General features: G+C 34.1%; 1 protein-coding gene across 1 annotated transcript in view; it reads right to left on the bottom strand.

The window, feature by feature from the left end:
* Positions 1 to 25,622, bottom strand: part of Tenm1 (teneurin transmembrane protein 1) — a 784,186-nt gene that overhangs the window by 518,975 nt on the left and 239,589 nt on the right. The window lies entirely within an intron of this gene.

Below are 25,622 nucleotides of genomic sequence, written 5' to 3'. Positions count from 1 at the left end.
ATTGTATCTCTTAATTATACTTTGAACCTATCTAGTTCTTTTCATTTTCATGTTCAATAGTCTTTGGCCTAGATGACTGCAATTAACTAGTCTGTGCACCTAATCTTGTCCCTCTCTAGTCATTCCTTTTCAATGCTGGTAGAGAGATGATAAAACTAATCACATCACCGCCTTTAAATTTTCCCATCACGTTTAGGATAAACACCAAACTCCTCAACAAGCTGTACAAGGACCTGTATTATATGGCTTCCTCTCAACTTCTCTGAGCTATTAATCTTTTGCTCCAGAAACGTGGTAATTCTTCCACTTTCTCCAATATGCAGTCCTCTTTTCAACTCATGAGATATGTACTTTTTTTTCCCCGCTTTTTCCTGTCTCTTCCATCTCCTTACTTAGTTAAATCTTATCTTTCAGATTTCATCTCACTTCCTTAACCCTCCAGGCCCAACTGAGCTTTTCTCCACACTGCTAATAACAATTATAATTATAGGTCAGTTAGAATAATTAAGTATTGACTGTCGAAGGTGTAAATTACTTGAGGTCAGGGACCATGTCTATCTTGTTCACCATTGAATATCCAGTACACAAAACATTTTTCACATAGAAGCGTAAGTAAATGTTTGGTGAATTAAGAAGTGCACTGCAAAAGCATTCTACACAAAGATGAAAGCATCAGCACAGAGGAATGAGGATGTATCTGGAGGACTGGTTATAGCACGTGTGTAGCTTCAACACAGGGCTCTTTGCTCAGTAAATATACTAGTCTAGTGGGTTTAGAGGATTTAAATGCAGAACCTAAAATATTAAGTATTTCGATATGTAATGAATAGGCAAAAGAGAGCTGCTGGTGTTTGTTCAGAATTGTCTGTGAAAAATTGCTTCTATTCCAACTGTGTTTGTATCCTCCATTTCAGTTTGATGCTTCTAAATACCTGTCCCTACTGTCAGTATCTCTAAATCACCCATATTTGGAAAGCTTTCTGCCCAGTGGAACTGCCAAGTGTTGGAAAAATGAGCGCCCAGTGATTTCTCCCAGTGAACATTTCAATAGTACAGTCTCTCATCTTTGAGGAAACCATTCCTTTTAATCTCATTGTAAACTTCTGATCTGAAAAGAATACAGTTTTTTATAGCAGTCGGTCACTGGTTGTTGAAGGGATAAAAACCTAATCCAATCTGGACCATCTTACCATCCCATCTGCTACGGCTTGAATATCTCTTTGCTTCACAATTTATGTTAAAGTTTACTTGTCATTGTAGCATTCTTAAGAGGTGAGGTCTTTAAAAGGTGATTAAGCCATAGGACTTTCCCCTCATGAATCAACTGATTAAATGAGCATGAGGGTGGGATCATTATCATGGAGGTAGATGTGTTACAAAATGGCAAATTTTGCTTTCTTTATCCTCTCCTCTCCTCACTTCTCCCTTCCCCCCTTTTCTTTCTCCTTCTCCTTCATCCTCCTCCTTCTTTCTCTTCTCCTCCACTCTCTTTTCTCTTTCTCCTCCTTCTTTCTCCTTTTTTCTCCTGCTTCTCATTCTTTTTCTTCTTCGTGTGTCTCTCTTCTTTCATCTATTGTAACTCTCTCTTCCGTCATTTTTGCTTTTAGCGATGTAATCTTGCAACAACAAGGCTCTTGCCAGAAGCCAACAACTTGATGTTGAACTTCTTAGCTTCAATAAGTGTAAGATAATGAATTTCTTTTCACTAGAAATTTCCCAATCTATGGTATTGTGCTACAGCAATACAAAACGGAGTAAGGGATGAGTTTCTTTCCTTATTAGTAGAAAGCATAGATATTGATATGGGACATAGGGTAGGCCAGTCTAGATTTAACTTCTTGTCTATTTTTTAAATGTCTCCTGAAAGGCAATAGTGGAGAATCACTTTCCTTTCAGCTAGATAAGCTATGGTACTGAGCCAGAGCAGTCATCAGTAGACAGGTGTCAGTCTTGTGAATAATGAAGCCGACCTGAGGAAAGAGTAAGGTGGAAGAGAAATTCTTGGCAGAGTTCAAGTCCATAGCCCCAGCCTGTCTTTCACCTTTCCCTAAGTCTCTGTCAATCTTGATGCTTGGTTAAGTACGTTGAACAAATATTTTTTCCTAAGGAGGTTGAAGTTGGTTTCTACCATTTGTAGTCAGCCTTGAATAATTAGAAAAGCAATCAGCAGAACAGCCTGGAGATGGATTAGGAAGATATCTTCATGATCAGCTCTCTGCTAAAGGACGTCTTTACCTCATTTCTTAACTCCACAGAGATTATCTTAGCCTTGGGATTTTAAACTGTTCCTTTTTGTATCACTTCCACACTCCAAAGATCAGTGGCAGAACCTGATCCTTAATCAGTGCTCTTCATTAAGTAAATGCCTACTTTGTGTCAGACACTGTGCTAAGCCCTTTAAATACACTTCCCATTTAAAGATATAATTATCAAAATGACACAGAGAAGTAAGTAGCATATTTACAGATGAAAGGTTAACTCAAGTAACCTGTCAAGATAAGTAACATCAACATTTTTTTTTTTAATTTTCAATGGACCAGGAATTTGATCGTAGATCTGTTCCTACTGAGACTAGGTTATCTGCACATCCAGGGCATCTGCTCTCCAGCCACATCTTTGCATGATCTTATATGCATGCTTCTGCTCAAGTGATTCTCTGCATTGAAATATCTACTTCCTTACATCCGCCTCTTGAAGGCTCACTCCATTCTTCCAAGATCACTTAAAATTATTTCTTCTCAGTGGCTTGATGTAACCAGAGGAAATCTGGTCCTTTTGTATACCTTCCCAGTCTTCTATTTAGATTTTTATTATAATACATATTATTGAACGCCTTGTCGTAATTCTTTGGTTTGTCTGTTTCTTCCACCCACTGCTAGATTGAGGCCAAAGATAATAAGGGTTATGTATCTCCGTGGTAGTTTGTGATATGCAGAATATTACCATTTACTTAAAGCTGTACCATGATATTCAAAAAATTACAGAATAATGAAATTAAGATACAGTCATACATCATAGTAATATTATATAACCTTAAAAATAAAAGAATTATCTATACATACTGATATGGGTGAATCACACAAAAAGCACTTCTCAGAAAAAAATGTATAATTATATATGCTTAAAATTGCAAATATGCAAAACCAAGCAATACGCTGTTTAAGGGTATATATATATATATATGTGAAAAAACTCTAAAAAACAAAACAATGATAATCACAATTCAAGATAATGGTTACCACTAAGGCAAATGAAGAAAGAAGTTGGGGATCAGGAAGTGTCATAGGGAGAACCCAAAGTTTTATTGATTCTGTTCTTTTGTAAACTAACTAATGAATACTGAGAACCTTAATTGTTGTATCTCAAGAAACTAAGTTTTTAAGCAAATTTCTTATTTATTCTCTAGCATTCTACTACAAGGAGGAGGAAGCAAAAGCAAAAGAAAAAAAAACCCTTTGTATCAGAGAGACCTGGATATGAATCCTAGTTCTACAAATATAACTGACACTATGATAAAGATTCTAGACAAAGAGAACAGCTATTCTTAATGATGAACATAAGTCACTGAATCCCAACAATAAAGGTTCAAAAATGATTCTTAGATTTCACACAAATAGAAAAGGAGTAATTGTAGGAAGATTTTCAATAATTAAAGAAGAAATAAAAATACCATTGACTCTAAATCAATAAATATGGATTAATTAGAAGTTTTTGTTCCCTAGGCATAATGCTGACTGAAACTTTATTGCATTTGTATTGTTTTTATTTGAAAAATGCAGAAAACACATACATGCATAGACAAATAAACACACTTTTGTATTTTTATAAAACTGGGATTATATTATGCATATTGCTCTGAAATTCATTCACAATAGTATGTGATAGATGGTTCTCCATGGCAGAATATATAGATATACTTCATTCTTCTAAATATTTATAACAAATGCCATTGTCTAAGGCTACCATAATTTACTGAGCTAGATCCATACATATTGTTTTTTTAATTTTAATGATAAAAGAATGAAAACATATTAACAAACACACATACATTTAAAAACACAAAAATGAGTGAAGCAATACAGAATTTCAGATAAGGTGATAGGAAATTAACAATGGTTGCTGTATTACATATTGATATCTTCAAATTGGATGCTCAGATAAACAAATATAGACATGTAAGATTGATCAAACACTTAAGCACTTACTGTTCCTCTCTATAGAGCAATAAAAGTCAGTAGTACTACTACGTTATCTATCCTGTGTATATACATATACATAATTTTCCCCTTTCTTTTGCCTCATCCCAGTTGTTCTTTCCTTTTGAGCAGTTCCCTTTTGTTTCACAACAGACACATACATTTTGGTCATTGCCAATTATTTACTTTTATAAAATAAGGCAATGTTGAATGACCATCCTTTTATATACATCTTTCTATAGTCTTACTATTCTTTTTTTAAGATAAATTCTTCAAAGTCTGATCGCTCGGTCACAGAGGCCAAACCTTTTGAGTTTTCTTAGATTCTCACAAATGACGCTACCAAAGTTGCTCTAATTTACATTTCCACCAACGGTACACACAAAAATCAGCCTCCTTACAACTTTACTAACATAGGATATTAGCACTGTTTTTTCTTTTCTAAGTTAAAAGTTTAAAAACATGTAGCTACTGCCTTTCATATGAAATGTTCTATTTGTGTACATAATTGTGTATATATCAAATATTATCTTTTAACCAATTTCTTTTCCCTTGCTGTTCTTTATAAGTATTCAATTCTCATGATGTCAGATCTATTAGTTTGTTTTTTCTCTCATGCACTCTGGGTTTTTTGCTTGGCTTCAGAAGGCCTTCTATATAATGAGATTTAAAAAGAAAAAAAGCCTCATTTCTATTTTCCCTTAATGTCACTCCTCAAGCTTTGCCTGACTCTGTCAAGAGAGATCAAATCCTTTTCATGCATCAGTATCTACTGCTATTTGTCTTTCTTAGCACTCTCATTTATATTATATACTTTAGAAACTACCCCAAATCCCTCACTATGCCAATCCAAACAATACAGACTTACTGTATGTTTTTCTTGGATGTTGTTAAATATTTATTGTATTAATGTTTAAAAAGACAAAATTAATGGAGAATTCCATATCTGCCTGCTCCAATTTTGTCATGACAGAAGGGTATCTTTCCTTGTTTTTCCACAGGCCCATAAGAATATACAAATATATAAATAAAGACATATGAAAAGACTTCATATATTTTTATCTACATGGAGTATTTTGTGCATTATACTACATTTGTTTTATATGGCAATATATTATAGATGCTCCTTTAGGATAGAATACGCGTCTAACTCAGTACTTTGACATCTGGCAGCATTCTATGTTATAAATGTCATTAATTAATTAACTAGTGCCTTATTGCTCCTCATCCAAGTTGGTTCCTTTTACTATTATTGTTACCTCTACAAAGCCACATTCCTTACACTTTTCACTTCTCTTGCTAATCCCATGAGATCTTCAAGATCTTGTCACTTTCCCCTTTTCTTCTCACCTCTAATTCTTGTACTTTGTTGACATGGTTTAGTATTTAGTAATAGACTTTTGCTATCCAATAAGGTAGCCAAGAGTGACATGCGACTATAAAGTACATAAAAGGTGGCTAGTCTAAATTGAGATGCATGGCAAATGCAAATTATGTGGGATTTCTAAGATAGCATGGAAACAGAATGTAAAACAGCTCATTATTGATTTTTGTGGTGACTGTACCTTGAAGTGATAACATTTTCTATATTTAAATAAAGTATATAACTAATTTCACCTATGTCTTTTTTAGTTTTTCAAACATGACTACAAAAACCATTTAATTTAAAATTACATATATGACAGTAGTCCCTTCTTATCTGCAAGGACATCTTCTAAGTCCTCCAACGGATACCCAAAACATTGGACAGTCCAAAGCACTATACCTGCTATGCTTTTTCCTATACATATGTTCCTGCAATAAAATTTATTTATAAATTAAACACAACAAGAGATTAATGACTAATAGTAAAATAAAATATAAAAGTACACTTAATGGAAACACTATACAGTTTCTTGTTGTTATAGGTACTTAAATTGCCAACGTCACTAGTCTTGTGCATTTGGGACAATGTTAATAAAATAAATCTTACTTGAACACAAGCACTGTGATACCAAGATAGATGTTATGATAACCAAGAAGCATCCTAAGTGATTAATGGCTAAGTACCATATACAGCATGAGTATGCTAGACAAATAGATGACTTATGTCCCAGGAAGGATATAAAGTGACAGAGTGATGTTTAATAACATTATTTAGAATGATATGCAATTTAAAACTCATAAGTGGCTTATTTCTAGAATTTTCCAGTAATATTTTTGGACCATGGCTACATTTACATTTTCTTTTTGGCATATTCAAATTGCCAACATCACTATTCTTGTGCTTTGGGGACAAGAATAGTGTTTTACGGACCAACCTTTGGCTTTGCGTATGTAAATGAAACTATGGAAAACTAAACAGAGGACAAGGGTAAGCCTTCTAATGTATTTCTAATGGACAAATTTGTTTTACAATATAATAATATTTACCTTATAAAATACCCTTTCTGTTTAAAGAATTCTTGTGTGATGCTTTATCCAAGGCAACCTACTCTTCTATTAGGATTTAATTATTTTAGCAAGGATCAAAGTTCAGTAGTTCTTCACTCATCTCCAGGCCTGGGTTTTTGCTTCATTTATTGTATGGTTTGAATTTCTTCCCAAATATATTTTTTCACTTGTATATGACAGTGATGCACTTTTTGAATTATTGTATATCTTCAGGCCTATTTCTGACCTAAATGGGGAAATGATACGCTGATTGGGTAATAAGATGCTTACATTTTGCAGTGCTTTTCACTTTAAAATTTCCAGATGCTTTTCTATAACCTTTAGCTTCCATCATATAAATGAGAAAACCAATAACAACTTCAATATTTTAGCTTGTAGGTAAGTTATTCCTTCTGCAAGGAGGCCAGAAATTTTTTTCTCTTTATCCTTGGAGTTCATGAAATTTATCAGTATATGTTTCAATGTGGAAAAAATTCCTCCATTCTGTACCTGCTTTCACAGGCCAGGTTTTGGCATTGGTAATTCCACATTTAAATTTTACGATTAATATTAATATAAAATTTTTCACTGAATTAAATAACTTTTAATATTTCTTTAAATTTACAGCACTATAAATTTTACTTTGTGCATGGTTTAGACACATCATTTCATTTTTTTAAAGTAACTTCACTTGTTTTTTAATTGTTATAATTTCTTCTTTTATCTACAACTCACTTTCCAAAATTCTGCTTTCAAATTTTTTCAGTTGAGACAGGGACACAACTCAGTGGCACAATGCCTGCCTGACAAGCGCAAGGTCCAGAGTTTAATTCCCAGTACTCAAAAAAAGTTTATTCAGTTCACTTTTAATCATCTTTAATTTCTTAATTTCTAGGTTTATAGAATTCATGTCAGAGAATGCAAAATGTTAGTTCTCAACTTGAGGATTTATTTAAATTTTCATTAAATACATGTGCAATTGTTGGAATAGGTTCAGGGACACAAAATATGAATGCGAATTCTTTTGCATTAGAATATGTAATTCTATGCCTTTGTGAAAATATTAATTAAAGCTTCATAAGTATATTATGCAAATCCTTTGTATTATTATTGTTGTCTACTTACTTTTCAAGTTTAGAAATAATAGTAATCTAAAAATGTCATTGAATTTTTATACATGCTTTATGTACCATTCCAAATAATTACTTCCAATAAACATTTCTTTAATGAACAAATCCTTCTAGGCTCTACTTTAATCTGTTTGGCCTCGAAAGCCACTTCATCTAATATTGTGTTCTCATCTAACCCTCCACTTATTGAAAATATCCTGGCATAACTTTGCTTTATTTTAGAACATTCAAGGGCTAGGGATATAGCTCAGTGGCATAAGCGCCTGCATGGCAAGCGCAAGGTCCTGAGCTCAATCCCTGGTACTGAAAAAAAAAAAAAAAAAAAAAAAGGAACATTCACATCACTGTCTTCAATGTTTGTCTCTTACATGTGCAGTTAGATAAAATTTGTAATTCTGAATGCATTTGTCGGGGATTAAAAGATGTTAGACTATTTACATCATTGTGACAAACACAATGTCTTAATCATAACAGTTCATATTTATTACATTTGTTGTAAGAACCATAATAACCCCCAGAATTATCTGTGAATTTCTGTGTGTATGTTACCTTACAAGGCGAAGGGAAACCAAAGTTTCATTTGGAATTAAGGCTACTAATCGGCTGATCTTAGGATAAAGAGACTATTCTAGATTATCTAGTTGCACTAAAGTAATCAGAAAGGTCCTGAAAAGTGAAAGAATGAGGCCGAAGAAAAGAGTTACAAGAGATACAGTGTTGGAAGAAGGAAAAAAGAGATGTAATATGCTAGGTTGGAAAATGAATGAGAAGTCATGCATGAATCAAAGAATATGGGCAGCTTTGGAAAACACAAGAAAATTGATTCTCTCTTAGAACCTTTAGAAAGGAACACAATCTTGCTAATATTTTGATTTTACCCTAATGAGATACATTTTAAAGAACTATAAAATACCAAATCTTTGCTGTCCTAAACTATTAGTCTTATGGAAATTTTCTTACAATATAGTAAAATGGAGTTAACAGTACAGTTCCTAGACTCTGGTGCAGTCGATAAAGAATGGGAAACATTCAAGTCAAAAATTACATAGGGAAATTAATATTCTTCCATTATTTTATATTTCTTTCCACTTCCTTCATTTTTGAATTGACTTTTCCCCTTCGTCTGCCCCCTCTCCACAATCTGCAAATTCACTAATATCTTTATTTTGTATTTCAGTCTTAATTGACAAATCTTTCAGTTAGCATGCCTCATTCCTCAAATATATGTACTAATAATTGACGTCTTTCTATATCTAATCAATGAGAAACAGCATGAGGCTTAGTCCCAGGGAAGGGGCAGCAGGAACTAGCTTAACTTTCAACTTATTTCACTAATACTTTCCTGTTTATCATCCCTTTCCTTTATTCTCAAACTTCTGCTCCCAAGCAAATATGTACGGGTTTAGAGCTTTCACCATAAAGCTTCATTACAGGCATTGGCTTCCTGGCCAAAGCCCAAAATGTAGAGCTCATTTTTCTATCTCTCCTTTAGAATTAGCTGTTCTGTGTCCTGTTCCCTCAGGTACCATGACATTTTGGTATGCAATTCGATTAAAAAATTTCACAGTGGTAATGATGTCAATCCTGTTTATATGTGAAACATTCTAAGTAGTTTTTTTTTTTTTTTGAGTAGGGAACAATAAGTTAACCCAGAGAAATGACTCTTCAAAGCTAGAGATTACAAAAAATTTTGTTACAGGCTATACAGGGAGGCATTTTTGGCGGGGACAAGGAAAAGCATGTCACAGTGCACTATGTGAGTCGGATCTTACTCCACCTGTGTGAAATCAAGCAGTAACAACAGGTTATGAACCACCCAACAAGCTAGATATCCTGGGCATAGAGGCTACTGTGCCTAAGGATAGCTCTAGGGCAACCACAAGAACAGATAACTGGGCCTGTGAGCTAAAGAAACAACTTGTACCTATACCATTAAACAACTATAATTCACTCTGAGTCTACCAGAGATTCCACTGGTTATTGCAATGAAATAAACTCTATAAAACTTATAAATATGGAGAAAGAATTTAACATAATGCAGCATATGGCATCTTCTATCACAAAATACTAATAAAAACTTTTATATTATAGAAATACATTTTAATAATGTGCTTAAGAATAATTATACTTTGAATGATTTTCATGAGAGTAATCATTTCCTACATCCCTTCAGTATTATGACCGGATTGTCTCTTCTAACCTATATTAGGTTAATAAATTGCTTGGATTTTAAAGCTATGGTGAATTATAGACTTAACTAAAGCGTGGACTCCTAAACTGGCTAGCATGCTTCCATATTGGCAGAATATAACTGCCATAATGAATTACTTGTTAATTACATTGTTTCTGTTTTCTATGCATACTTGAGACTTTTAACATGTTTAGTATGCTTTACTTTTCTCCTGCATAAAGACTCAAAAATATGTGTGTATTGAAATGGACCATATTTTTAAGTGGAAAAAAGGAGCTACTGTAGAGTTCTGTAGAGTTTTGGTTATCATTTATATGGTTACTAAACCAGAAAAATTAAAAAGAAGTGAAAGAAAAACTACTCAAATAAAGCTAAGGCTGTAAAATTGATAGCTAAAAGCTTACAATTCAAGATGAATTTTCAGCCCTGAAACTTTGGAATTGGAAGGGCATTTTCACAAATTCATATTCTTAGGTGAGTCCTGTAAGCAGCAGAAAGGAGTGAAATGGGTCAGATATTGTACAATGGGTTGGTAAGGACTATTGGAACCCAGAAAGTAATGCCCTATTTAATTGGGGTGTGAATGCTCAGTTTAGTATCGTTATTGACATGTGGGAATACTGCCCTAAGGTTCTTAGACTTTGCAATGCTTGGAGACAAGACAGAAATCAACAATTTTATGTGAAATCACTTAATTTTAAATGCCAACAATAAATCAAGTTTTTGCAATGTAGAACATATGTCTTTGGGATACATAAGGTTTATGAGATGTCAGATTTAAATTTCTGATGAAGTGCAACACTCTTATTTTATAGGCAGCAAAATAAAGCATAGACTGAGTCCCATAGGAGCTGGACATAAGGAGTAGAATACACAAGGAATTTGACCTCAGTCTCATCCTGTACTAACTCCATTACATGACTAGGTAAGCTTGTACAAGTGTTTTAAACTCACTGAGTTTCAATTTCCCCCTCCTAAAAATGACAATAGTACTGTACTGTGTATATTGCACAGGATATTTCTTTCCTTTTTTTTTTTTTTTTTTTTTTTCCAGTACCAGGAATCAAACTCACTACCTTGTTCTTGCCAGGCAGGCGCTGTGCCGCTGATCTAAATCCACAAACCCCATCATAGGATATTTCTAAAGACTAAATACAAATAACATGTGCTATGTGCCTGTGGTAAATCCCTCAAATAGGAAAATACACTCTTTTGGCCACTTTCCAATACTCTGTATCTCTACCACGCATTGCTTGTTTTTGATTGTAACTCTCTGTATCCAGACTTATGTTCCATGCCATACCAGAATATGAGTTTCATGAGGATTGGAAAGTCTTTTCTATTTCTATTCAGTTCTCCTTTCACAGATCAAAATATTGCCATGCACAATATATATATTAAAATAAATATATGTTTAATTGTTAATTTCAACAAATGAAGAAACCATGACTTTATTTTCAATGAATGAAAAATACAAGTGCATACATGCCCATGTTTTATGAGTTCATACACCAAGCTAATGGTGTATCAAAAAGCTGAATTCATATCAAGTTCCTTCTGTATGATTATCTTCACTGTAATTATTGAAGTCTGCCAAAATTGTGCAATGTTCCACATAAATGTAAACCTCTTCTTAGACCAGTGTCTATCAATGTGCACTAAACTAAAGTAAAAATGGATCAACAATCTAACTATTAAATCAGAAACACTAAATTTACTGGAAGAGAAAGTAGGTAGAATTTTTGAACACATAGGGGTAGGCAGAGTTTATGAACAAAAACCAAACTGCACAGGAAATACTTCAAAGCATCAACAACTGGGTTCGCATCTTATTAAAAAAATTTTGCACATCATATCACCAATAGAGTAAAAAGAAAACCCATGAATTGGGCAAAAATTTAGGTAACTGTGCCTCAGAGAAAAGACTTACAAGTAGAACAAAGAGGTAAAAGTATTCTTACAAGTAGAATAAAGAGTTAAAAAAAAATCACACCTTCAAAATCTAAAGACCCAATTAAAAAAATGGGCATCTGAGATGAATACATACTTCTCATATTAAGGAATACAAATGGCAAATAAATATATTAAAAAATGTTCAACATCATTGATCATTTGAGAAATGCAAATTAAAATAACACTGGTATTCCGTCTCACCCCAGAAAGAATGGCTATCATCAAAAAATCAACCTGGGGCCGGGGATATAGCTCAGATGTAAAAGTTCTTGCCTGGCAAGCTGAAGGTCTTGAATTTGATTCCAGGTACCATTAAAAAAAAAAAAAAAACAACCAATTAAAAAATGCTGAAGGGGCTGTGGAGGAAAAGGCACCCTTGTCCTCTTTTGGTGGGAGTGCAGACTGGTGAAACACCTGTGGAAATCAGTGTGGAGATTCCTCACAAAACCAGGATTAGAGATCCCATTCTACCCAGCTATTCTCCTTCTGGTATTTTCCCAGAAGAACTGGAAACTTCATACCACAGCAATATATGTGCACCCATGGTTATTGCAGCACAATTTCTCATAGTTAAATCTTGGAATCAACCCAATGCGCATCAACCGAGGAATGGATAAAAAAGATGTGGTATTTTTGTACAATGGAGTATTACTGAGCTATAAAGAAAAAAAACCTCAAGGCTTTTGTAGGTAAATGAATGCAACTAGAGATCATACTCATAAGTGAAATAAATCAGATCCACATGTGTAATCATCATATTTTCTCCCTAGTGTAAGAAACTGAAAGAATAAATGAAATCCAAAAGCTACAATAGATATTGTGAAAGGGAAAGAAACTGCTCAAAAAGAATGAACAACTGGGATGAGGGAAAGGAGAAAAGAAGGAAGGAAAAAAATACATACACATACACACAAGACAGCTAAGATAATTGTACTACTAATTTCTATTAGTTCATTGAAAGGAACAGTTAATGTTTATACTGTTTAATAAATTTTACATGCTTATATCTGGTAATCTGAGCAATTACTTTGAAGATAGCAGTATGCAGTATAATAACCATTGTTAATTCCCTATCATCTTGTTTTCAAATTCTGTATCATTTTTATTGCTTTTTATTCTCTTTAAAATAGAAAAATTTTTTAAAAAGCATAAACTTCTTTTGGTTTATAAAGAACATAATCTTTGCAGAAATAGCTTTCCAAAGACATTCTATTCCTTACACATCCACTTAATTTAATGGGCAAAAGCACTTGCAGTGCCCTATTGATTATTCTAAATATTTCACCCTGAGCAAAATATTAACTCTTGAATTAGAATAAAATTTTACATATATCTAGTATATTATACTTTTAAAATACTGAGAAATGAACACTCAATTACAAATTTCACTTGATTCTTGCCTCAACCCTACAAGGCAAATGTAGTTGTATTTTCCTCATTTGACAGAGATATCAAGAGACACCCAGTGAGAAGGAACCCACTTCAAGCTACAGTGTTAATTACTAAAAGATCTAGCAATAAGACTCAGTTCAAACATAGTACTTAATGTTCAGAGGGCCTACCTAAGGCTGTCCTGCTTCTGCATCAACTACTATGTCCCATAATCTGGAGTTTTTTTCCCTTTATCTGTTATGTAAAATGTCACATATCATGGGTTCTATTTCCAATCCTAGTTATCACTTACGTTTTTACTTAGTATTAACTTTTTGAAAAGCTTTACTGGCCCCAGCCCAGTGAGTGATACAAAAATTAACAAACCAAGAACCTGACCTCAAATGCAATCAGTCTTCCATCAAACATTACATTTTCCTCTAGGTAAAATGTACATCCTGCAAGAAATGTTATGTTATGCCAAATATCATGCCATAATTTTATGTTATATTAACAGGTAAAGTGCATCACAACACTGCTTACCTACTAGAAACCTGTAGAGAGCTCTGGATTAACTTTGAGTGCTATTTGGGAAGTGGTGTTTTGTTTTGTTTTGTTTTGTTTTGTTTTGTTTCGCTTGATTTTGTTTGGTTTTGTTCATTTGGAGGCTGGAACCCAGGGTTTCATGTAGCAGCTGTGCTCTAACACTGAGGCACACTGTCAGCCCTGCGCAGTGGACTTTTTCCAAGTTCCCATAGTGATTGAAATGTACAGTGAGAATTGAACCACTGGACTAAAGGAAAGAAATGATACTGTACGGAAATTATTGAAGAGACCAAAAACAATTAAGTAAAAATGTACTTGACTTTTCTTTTCCTTATAATGTCAATCACTTAATTAAACAGTTCTTGATAAAAACTATATTTGAAAAGTTTTCATTGGAAAAGTAGTTTTCCTAAGTCTCAATCTCCAACATTTTTTACAGAAAAACATTTCCTTCCCTCAAATCTAGCAATTCCCTTAATGATTAAATCTCACCAAGTTCATACTGCCAAAATTTGACAGGGAAATAACAAAGTGGATGAATCGAAACTGAGATAACTTAACTTTTACATATAATCAAAGTGAAATTTGGTTTATATCCTGATTCTGTGCTTTGTCTCTCTTTTTATTCTAGTTTGTATTTATTTCAAATGCTAGTTGTTTGCCTTTCTGCTTTCAACTGTATCCTAGAGCTTAAATTATCAATATATATTATTTTGGTTTATGTATTTTTGTTTTATTTATGCACATTCTTTTTACCAAAAAATAAAATGATCCACCTTTTGTATATGTTCCATATTTTATACAATAGAAATTTCCAGAACATTCCATTTGTTTTAAAAGAAAAATATTTGGGAGGTTGGTATAGTCAAAGGAAACAGAAATTTCTTAAAGAATATTTGTGAGGGGCTGGGGATTTAGCTCAGCGGCAAAGCGCCTGCCTAGCAAGCGCAAGGTCGTGAGTTCGGTTCCCGGTACCAGAGAAAAACCAAAAAAAAAAAAAGAATATTTGTGCACACTAAATCGAGAGAGAAAGAGAGAGAGAGAGAGAGAGAGAGAGAGAGAGAGAGAGAGAGAGAGAGGCTCTACTCTAACAAGTAGCTTTAGACTTGATTCTAACAACAGATTTGGGATTTTGTTGTCAATGGCCTTCATGACTTCCAAAGGTGAGACTGAAGTAAAACAGTGTTTATTCCATAGCTAAGGTAACATCTGTATGTGTTCCTTTCCAAACTTTCTGGTACATGCATATCATATTCATCTTCTTAAATGTCTCTCCAGTGATCAGGCTCTCCTCCTACCTTATATCTAGCAAATGTGTCTTGCTTCTTAATACGCTGAATTAAAATGATTTGAACTGATATTCAAGATCCTTTGATAAGCTGGCCCTGCCTAAATTATTTTCTATTGATCTCAAATATGTCTTTCATATCAGTCAAGTTTGTCTCTCTTTGTTCTATAAAAATAACAGGTTTCTGCTTTCTCTTCCTCTGGCTTTTTCTCAGTTTGAATAGATTTCTCTTTTCAACTTACCTCTTTAAATTCCACCTATCTTTCAAGTTATAGAGCAAGTTCCGAATCTTTTATGAAGACTTCCCAGTCTATTGCTCTAATTGATCTCTCCTTTTTCTAATACTGTGAAATACTCACCCTCTTGCCAGTGCAGCATTTGATTAAATATAGATTCATTAATATTTTAGTTACTTTAAGTATATCAGACTGTAAAATACCTGAAGGCATTGTTTTTGCCTCTCATAGTCCCTTGTCTAGCTAGTTGCTAAGCACATGGTTAAGATATGGTAAGTATTTGTTGACTGTTACCCGATTGCTGCTGTTGACTAGCAGACTGGACCTATATACAGTGTCAGTTCTGTCAAGAGAGACTGAGAAAATTCTGCTAGGGATTATGTCTGCATAAAAATAAGCCTCTGGCATAAATTCCGTTAACTGACACTAGAGAATTCACCTGCAGGTAAGGTACCTCAGGCATATTACTTGGTACTCTAAGAGGCTCTTAAGCCAGGTTTTACATTGTCAAATATAGCTTAAACCATGTGTTGATGTGATGATGTGAGTTTCTCAAATAATTCACTAAAATTTCCACCTATCCACTTACTTTTCTGGCACGGGTTTGGCATTTTAATTTTTAATAGGCACACACTTTGCCCATCTCCCTAGTCAGAATGCAACTCAGTCATACACTTGACATTTCAGGCTGTATTATTTTACAGCTGGTATTTTCTTGTTCCCCTATGCTTCCATTATTTTTATGTTGACATGGTGTAAAAATTAAATAAATAGTAGCAGTATTTATGATTTTTATATGACCCTCACAATACAAACTTGTTTCTATCCTGTATACTGCCTTTCTCAAGCCACTGAGAATCCTCATGATAAAAACCCTTGAGCTCACACCATTCGTTCTTCTGAAGTTCTTGTTCAAGAATGCTTACTTCCTTTCAACTGTGCTCATGCCTTCTTTTTAATGCCCCTTTATATACCCATTTGGTTGGTACTCAGATCTCACCTATTCATCTGATGTCTGCAAAATGCATCTTAGTATTTTATACTTATGTACTTTGTCTCTCTCAATACATCCTAAGTTCTAAATTACTTGATTCCTGAAGTGCTAAAATAGTATGCTTGTCTATTTTGTAGCTTACCAAGGGTCCGCTGTAAGCACACTGCAGACTGTTTGGAGCTCAGTAAATGTTATATTGAGAGTCAAACATATGCGTGAAAAAATCCTCTTAAAGCTAACTATCAAATATCTGCAAAAAGCTCAAGGGAGTCCAAAAAAGAATTGCTAAGATTGAACAGCCGAGCTTATGAAAAATGGTCTGGGCCCACGACAGAGTTTCTTTTAGATTGGATTTTTCCTTAGGCTTAGGACATGTGCTAATTCTCTGAGCTGCTTTAATCATGTAGGTATTAAACAATACGGGGCATCAAATAGTCCTTTAGAATTATGAGAAGTGCATGCTATGAATAGAAACGAGGGCGGGTGAAAGCCAAGCATGTGGAGACTGGCAGTCCCAGCAGCAGGTGTCTTGACTGAGGATGGACCCCAAGATCTACTGCAAAATGAAAAAATGGAGAACCCTAAAGCTGTCACAGAAGAAGCCTTCAAAACTCTATCCAAATCAAAGAGAGCTAATGACTTATATGGAGGCATCTGAAATGGAAACATTAAGTTTGTTGGAATTGTGAATACCATCCAGGCATCTTTTCCATTTAAAAAAAAATCCAAAATATGAGAGCAAAAAAAAAAAAAATCAACAATAATGACAATACCGTTTCACCAGAATCTAAGATCCAACAAGGGAGGTTTGACAGCCAAACCTTTTTTTTTTTTTTTTGAAGTATTGGTGGCCAGGAAAGAAGATGATGGGTTGTAAGAATTCACCACCTGGAAAAGGGAGTTACCTGGGGAGTGACAGCTGCCATAGGAAAAGTAGAACAAACACACCTGCTGTCAGGCACACCTGTTCTTTTCTGGGAGAGGAACCATGAGGCTGAAGCAGCAGAAAATACACAAAAGCAGGGTAGTGATGCCTCTTGCAGCCCTTAAATATCATCCCTGACTCTTGTTCATTTATTTTCTTGGAAGGAATGGCTGCACAGTAGCCACATAAGACTTCACTCAAGTCTTCAAATTTTAGTCTCTCAAATCAATTTTTTGGCAGGCAGAAGGAAATTCCTTACAGGTCTCAACAGGGGAAGGAAGGCAAACATTTTTATGGCCTACTGCAAAGAAAATTATTTTGTGTTATATTAACATATTACTTAAAAGTATTGGATTTCAGGTGGCATGAAATGTATTAGGATGATAGGGGAGCTAGAGATTGCTGGAGAAAGATTGGGAGATTGCTCTCTCTCTCTCTCTCACTCACACACACACACACACACACACACTCTTGCCAAAAAGTGTTACCTCGCCACAGGAATACTTTGTTCTTTCAGTGTGGATGGTCACTTTTCAACATAAAAACATTTCTGATTATATAAAGTTGCTACCTGGTCACTGATGCTTGCAAAAGTCGAATTCTGAGCTTCGACAAAAACCCAGAGAATATTGCAACCCCATGAAAATAAATCAGCCCAAAAGGGCAAGATAGCTCTGTAATAGATTAGCTATACTAGCTTTGTAAATGCTCACAAACCCCACAGAAAAGTCTGCTGCCAGCCGATAAGCCAAACTAGAGTCCAGTATCAGAGGCAATATTTTGTCCTGCCTTATAAAAAAAGATGATATAGTAAGGAATGGAGCTAATTGAGGTATAGGCAAAGGTAAGATAGCAGGAATTTAAATGTAACTTGTGTATAGACCAAACATGGACTTTAAGAAATCCAATATTTTTGGACATCTACTACATACTACTCTATGTCAAGCATTGTAAGGAATTCAAGAGGCCTTTATATGAACACAACTAATAGTTGCTGTCACTGAGAAACTTACAAATTCACTGGGGAGACAAGTGTTATAATTAATACTTAAACCAGTAAATGTTCAACTGCAAGATTGTGAATGTCAGACAGTAAAAAGTGTAACAGAGTTCATAGAAGGCAGTGAGCAATATATGCAGGAGTCAAAAGTGTTGAAGAAAGATGATCAAGGAGTGAAGGCTTCAAGCAGGCCTTGTGAATAGATCAAATTTGCAAATTCCAGAACTGATCCAGAAAATATTCACAAGTAAGAGTTATGGGGAAATTTGTGATTCCAAACATGGTCTTCAGCATGAGTGACAGTCTCTGTGTTTACTCCTGAGTAGAAAAATCAAAGTAGATATTCTTATTAATATGGAAATTAAAGCCCCTAGAGATTAAAGCAGAATAAATCACAATTCATGTGGGGCTTTCCTAAACTTGCACATAATGCAGATAGGAAAATATATATTTTTTAAATTTTTACCTTAATTAAATTTCAGGGAACTTTGCATACTTAGGTTTAAGATCACAATCGGTACTAGAATAAAAAATCCCAAGAGGTGCCTTTGAATGATTTCCATAATAAAGTCACTACACTTGGTGAATTCACATTCAAACCAATCATAAATTCTATTTTAAAATGATCCCAAGAGTAATCTTAAAACCAAATCCTGCAACTCTAGAGCTCCAACTCTTGATTATCTTTGTGACTGTAGTAGAGAAAATTAACCTTTGCTTTTCATGGAGTCTTACTCCCAGACAATTCTGGGGCAGCCGTACTAACCTGTTTTTATGTCACCTTTCTTTTCAGCTACCCACACTCTCAAGAACTAGTGTTAACATGTGGTAAAAAGTCCAAAAGTTCACCAGCCAAAGGACCAAATACACACAAAATAGAGCAATTGCTTTCAACTACTGAATAGTGTGAACATTTGATTCACCCCAATTCAGAAAGACATATCCAGGTGTTTAGAGGATAAATAAGTATAAAGATTGATCGAAGGTGAATGGAACATTTTTGAGTGATTTTGCAACTTGCAGGCAATATTTAATACAGTTTCCTGAAGGGTATTTTTAAAGAGGTATTAGAGATTAGTCACTGTTAGGTAAAATTGTTTTACATCTTCATTAGTGTTCTACAAGTGTATAATTTGGTAAATTTTTAACAGGTTTTGTTAGAAATTTATTATTGCAAAACTGTGCAGGAAACAATTTCCAAAGTGACATTTGGAAAGGAAAAGTTTAAACTATTTGAAATGAGCTTTGTTTTTATTTTAAAAATAAAAGAAAGTAAACATATTAACAGACACAGACATTTACAAAATAACACAAAAACAATGCAGGCAATACATACTAATTTCTATTACTTTATTGAAAGGAACAGTTCACATTTAATTGTTTGATCAATCTTTCATGCCTATATTTGTTTACCTGAGTAACCAATTTGAAGATATCAATATGTAATATAGCCACCATTGTTAATTTCCTATCACCGTGTCTGAAAATATGTATTGCTTGAAATGCGCTTTTAAAAAGCACTTTCAAGGCATTGTTTTACATTTCAATTCTTATGTATTCCTTACAGCAGGGACCAAAGGGTGTCTATTTACATTTTACTTGCCCAGTTTAAGTTCTGCTGTATCTTAGAATCAGTTTCACATATTTTACTGTATTATTTTACATAATAATGCCATTTGTTTTCCACATACATATTTTCACAAGTTTTCTCATAGAATATTTGCAATTGATGAACATTTCCAAAAATACAAATACATGCTATATATAATCTGCAATAATAATTTGGAGATATATCTGTCTACATCTTTTTTAATAACTACATAGATGAAAGAACTGGATGTTAATGAATCTTTACTAGAGATATATAATATTTCCAGTTGGTTTTATTCAGCTGTTACCACAGTTACCCTCCAAAGAAATTGCAGGGACTCATATTACATGACAGTCGTGACTCTATTTATTTTACAGTAATAAAATTACAATTTTCTCTAATACTATACAGTTCTTTCCCTTGATTTTGAAGGCACTTCTGCTATTGTTATGTCATAATTTTCTGTTTGCTAAAGTTTTGGATTCGCTTATGTTTTGTATTTGGCATTGCAAGGAAGAGAGGGAAAGGAAAATGTCTTATGTTCTTTGCTTTTATATTCTTTTTGACTTCTGCCTAGATGGCTTCTGCGTAGCTGTGTAGAATACTGGAAACAGTAGTGGCAGACCAGGTAGGAAATCAATGATACAAGGGATCAGATTGGGTCCAGCAAAGGATAAGACCAGTAGAAAAAAAGAGTTATGAGATCAACAAATGAAACTGAATTCTGATTAGTCACCTCTTTTCATTTTTATCCCAAAACACTGGTACACTCATTGCATGAAAAGGGAGACCTCTGGTACAAATAGTTTGGGAAGTAAAAAGAATGTAACTGCAACAATATTTTTTAAAGACCTTATTATAAATATCTCCCTATATGGTACACAGACTGTTGAATTACAGATATCACTTACTGAAGGATGGCTTTGCAGTCTTTATTGTGAATTAAGAAAGCAATAATAACTGATGAGAGGTAAGAGTACTGCATACATTCTAAAGCTAAAATATTTTCCAATGAGAGAAACATTTTGGAGGAGTAAATTAATGATCTGCAGCACAATTTGAAATTTACTACATTCAGAGTAAACAAAATATTTTGAAAAGTTGAAACAAACAAAAAAAAACTATAGAATTGATAATTTGGGCAGGTAATTTCTCTCTGAGTCCAACTTCCTGTCTGTAAAACTAGGTTGCTATGCTAGGTAATTTTGAATAGCTTTTTCATGTCTATAATTCTGATATTATGGACATATTCCATAATGATGTTGTATAGAGAAAATATTCTGTGGTGTGAAACATTAAAATATTTTAAATTTTCAGAATTGTCTTTCACCCAGTATAAGTACAATTTTTTCTAACAAAGATAAATTCAAAATTACTTTTGTTTTTCTGTGCCTGAATGGATTTTATTTTCAAACTTAAACGTTGTATCTTCTAGGAACCCTTCCTTGATTCATTTCCCCTCCTGTCTTTGACTTAGATATTCCTTCTGCTGCTCTTATCCCAATGTACTCTAAACTTTGTTTTTTTTCACTCTCCCAATTTGATTATAACAGACTTTATTGGTAGAGACTGTGCCTTTGTATTCCTGGTGCTTAGCATAATACCTGCACATAACAGCAATCAACAAATGTTTGTTGAACAAATGAATTAATTAATTAATTAGATCATGACAACTGAACAACTCTTATCAGTTATTTTCACAAGAGATATTTCTTAAATTGGTACACAACTGGTTATAAATGCATCTACATGTTTATATTTTTATGCATTTCATGGATATTTCAAAATTGCAAATGTTTAAATAGAATTACTGATTTTGCTCCCAAAGCCTCGTTCCTTCTCAATCTTCATCACATCAGTCTTTCCAGCCCCAAACTTGCCATATTATTGGTGATTCTCTTTCAGCTCAAATCTAACCCTAAACAGAAAGTCTGTTAAGTATATCTCCAAAAGATATCTCAAATAAACTTCACTCTAGCTTCACCTCTTGTAACTTTATAATTGACTTTTCCTATTTGCTTTATAATCCTTATCCATTTAGCCAAACAACTTCCAAATAAAACTTTTAAATACATAAATGTCACTTTTACCCTTTGTTGAAACCTATATCTTCCCATTATCCTTAAGAAAAGACTAAAATCTTTAACATGGTCTACAGAGCCCTATGTCTGGTCTCTTCGTGTCTCCCTAACTTCATTATGTAGCACCTTTATTCCCTCTTTCTGTAATATAACCACACTGGATTTCTTAGTTTCTAACACACTCCAAACTCTTTCACAGCCAAGAGACTATTCCCCATTATTGGAATGCTTGACTCTGGAATATTTGCAGGCTTGGCTCTTTCTTGTTCTTCTTAGTTCAGTGAAAGGGATGCTTCTTTAGATAGATCTTCCCTGAATGCACCAAGTAGGCCTTTAGGTTTGCCTTGTTATTTTTTAACATCATTTTGTTTAGCTCATACCACTGATTACTGTCCGTTTCCCCAAATAGATTATTAACTGGATACAGACAGAGTTTGCATTTATTTCATTCACCACTATACTCCATAATTAGCATAAAGCCTGGCATATAGTAGGTATTCTTATATTTCTCAGATGCAATACTAAGCAAATGCATAAAAGGCAATGGCTGAGAATGTAAATAACTACAATATTATACCATCTTTGGTGTGAAATCAAAACATGTTTAATCATGGGGGGTGCACTCAATGAATATATCTTTAGTAGCTAGCCCAATTCTTAAAATGGAGTATTAAGCACTTATCTACCACATAAATATACACACACACACACACACAAACCACTAAAGACATGCACCCGTGTATTCACTCATCTACTCAACAAATGATATATTACTAAGTCAATAATTATTGTGATAATTTACATACAAAATTGCTATCCAAAATGAATGAATCCAATTAAAAATAAAAGGGAATTATTAACTAACTTTATGTTTGGGTAAGTTATATTTAAATGCCTTTAAACTTCTCCATAGGTACGTGCTTGTTCTTCTTGTCTAACCGCTCCATATGGAGGGCAGGGCTTATAGATTTCATTTTCTACTGCTGTAAGAGTATCTATATCAAGCTGAGTAAATGGATGATCCCATAATTACTTCTTCCTGTACCAACAGATATATACCATGAGCTTATCCCATATTGAAAGCTGAGTGAAGAATGCTATAGTTTCAATATGATTTGTCCTTCATCTTCTCCCCCAAACACTTATAAGATCCTATTCTCCAAAGTCTTACGTTAATGGTATTAAGTTGTTGGAAAGTTAAACCCAATATGGCAGTTAGAGATAGAACCTTTGGAAAGTGATCAGAAAGCGACTGGGACTAATTATTGGGGTAGAGAGTCCCAGGGTTGAATTCTGGTGGCTTTGTAAAGAGAATAAGAGATACCAGAACACATTTCAGTTACCAGGCTTTTGCCCTGTGATTGCTGGTACCATCTTGGGACTCTAGCAACAAGAAGGTCATCAGCAGATCAGGACCCCAGACTCTCACCAGCACTTTCAAGGTCATGAGTCAAAATAAATTTCTTTTCTTTGTAAAGTAGACTGCTTTAGGTATTTTGTTATAGTATCAAAAGAAAAACAAAAACAGCAAAACATGTATTATTGCAGAGAAATTCTCAGAAAAAAGAGAGAGAAAATATAGATTGAAGAAAGCCTTAATGAGGAGTGGGACATCAGGCAATGCGGATTGGCAAAATCACATTAGGAAATCCATTATCATTTAGCATCAAATGCACATATACACATCTAATTTGATGGTAGTACTTTGCACCAAACTAATGAAGTTTCTTTATCTCTTTTAGTAGCTTACTATCCAAGCTGTTGATTGTATTGCAAGGCACGTAAACAACATGAAGGGCTATTATTCATGCTGCTTCATATGGCAACTCGATAGACTATGTCATTCCAGTGTATTATTTGTTATTGAACTCTTCCTCATTTTCATTCACTGAGTTGATTTTATCAATACTATTACAGCTTATTTTTATTTATAGCTTCTATTAATCTGGACTGTATATGTTCATATAAAAGAATGGTCTGAAAGGTTTCATAAAAAATAATTAATATTTTCACAGAAATTTAGCCAAAGTGTTAAAGAAAATACAATTTTATATGTCTTCATATATGGTGGTTCAAAGAAAAACACAATTTAAATCCAGTTTTAAGCTAAACCATCCCATTCTCCACAAAGCCATAGAATACATCTAGGAAACAAACTTGAAAATGTCTGAACAAGGTGCCATTTCTCAAATAGCACAGCAATTAAGTAATATTTATCCAGAGAGAAAAAAGCATAAGCTTTGGAAATCATTCTTCTACATGCAATAATCTCCTCACAATTCCAATTGAAGTTCAAATCATAAGGACAAACTGGGCTCACTCGAATTGTTTTCAACAAGAAAAAGTCATTTAGAAGTGCCTGCATTGCTTTTCCTGCCTGTGCAATGTCAAGTATCTGTTTTATTTAAACTGTTCAACTTTCAATTGGTTGTTTCAGTGTCACATAAACATTGCCTCAAAATGATTTTTACAATGAGCAAACCTGTGATATGTATAGATGACTGCTGCAATTTTAGGTTCCACAATAGCCACAGTAAATGATTTGCCTCTAGCAGCTCCATCTCCTTACATGTCAGGAGAGGAATATGGTTTAATAAATCTGAATGGGTTCTGAAATGGGAATTGTGCAAGGATGACAATAGTGAGAAATATGGTGAAATGGAAGAACCATTTTTGAAATGTCTTTTCTTCATGCAGAAGAATATAGAGAGTTTGTAGATTTGCCAAATAGGGGGAAAATTGTATTTGTGGATATTTTGGTGACCGTGGACTCTCCACAGATTTCTGGCTAAATTGTAAAACTGCAGCATTTTGGTGAGTAATTGTATATACATCAATATTAAAATGAAGACATTCTGTAGAAGTTGTATGCACAATAAATCACCATCTGTACTTGGCCCTTGCAGTCTATTTGAATGCCCATTCAGTCCAAGCCGGCTGGCTAGATACGTCATTGATTTTCTTTGTCAGTGCCATTCCAGGGGAAAGAAGCCAATGTTTAATAATGGAAAACATCACAATTTAAAAAGGGAGGGGGGGATAAAGAGGATGTCTTGAACCTACATCATTAAATTCTTGAAAACTAGGCACACTAACAAGATACTTGTGACCTTAGGTATAAATAAATGTATAAAAACAGTTATTTGAATAAGAAAGGACATTCCAACAACTTTGTTTGGGAAATCTCTACCAATCTTACCCTTCTACTTAATGAATTTCTCCAGGAGAGAAAAGCCACTCTTCAACCTAGAGAAAACCACAAAATCAATAATCCCTTCTCCCAGTCTATGAGCTTCTCTCCTAATTTCAGCTGTATTCTATGGAGGTCTTAACTGCAAGATTAGTTGTTTCAACTAGTTGCTGAACAACACTACCTCTACCTTCTCCATGGTCATTCTTCTTGATCTTCTTAAGAGATTTTACCTGGATTTGCAGTGTTCCTGAGCTGAGGATGATAAGAAAACTATTAGCACTCTATATTCCTTTTATAGGCTGCACATTCCTTCACCAAGTATTTACTTGGTATAATCAAACTTCTTTGGCTTAAATGGATCCATTCCACCAGCCAGTTCATAAAGTAGATACAAAGTCGCATAGGATCTAGCTCCTGCCCACTTCTCTCACTATGGCCCCCACCATTTTCCCCTATTCACTCAATAAGATGAACTTGCAATGAAATTCTTTCAGCTAATCAAATATGCTAGGGTC

The sequence above is a fragment of the Chinchilla lanigera genome, unplaced genomic scaffold, assembly GCF_000276665.1.
Source record: "Chinchilla lanigera isolate Chin_1 unplaced genomic scaffold, ChiLan1.0 scaffold00072, whole genome shotgun sequence".
In the NCBI taxonomy this organism is placed as follows: Eukaryota; Metazoa; Chordata; class Mammalia; order Rodentia; family Chinchillidae; genus Chinchilla; species Chinchilla lanigera.
Note: the sequence above shows the minus strand (reverse complement) of the source record. Positions and strands in the feature narration are given on the sequence as shown.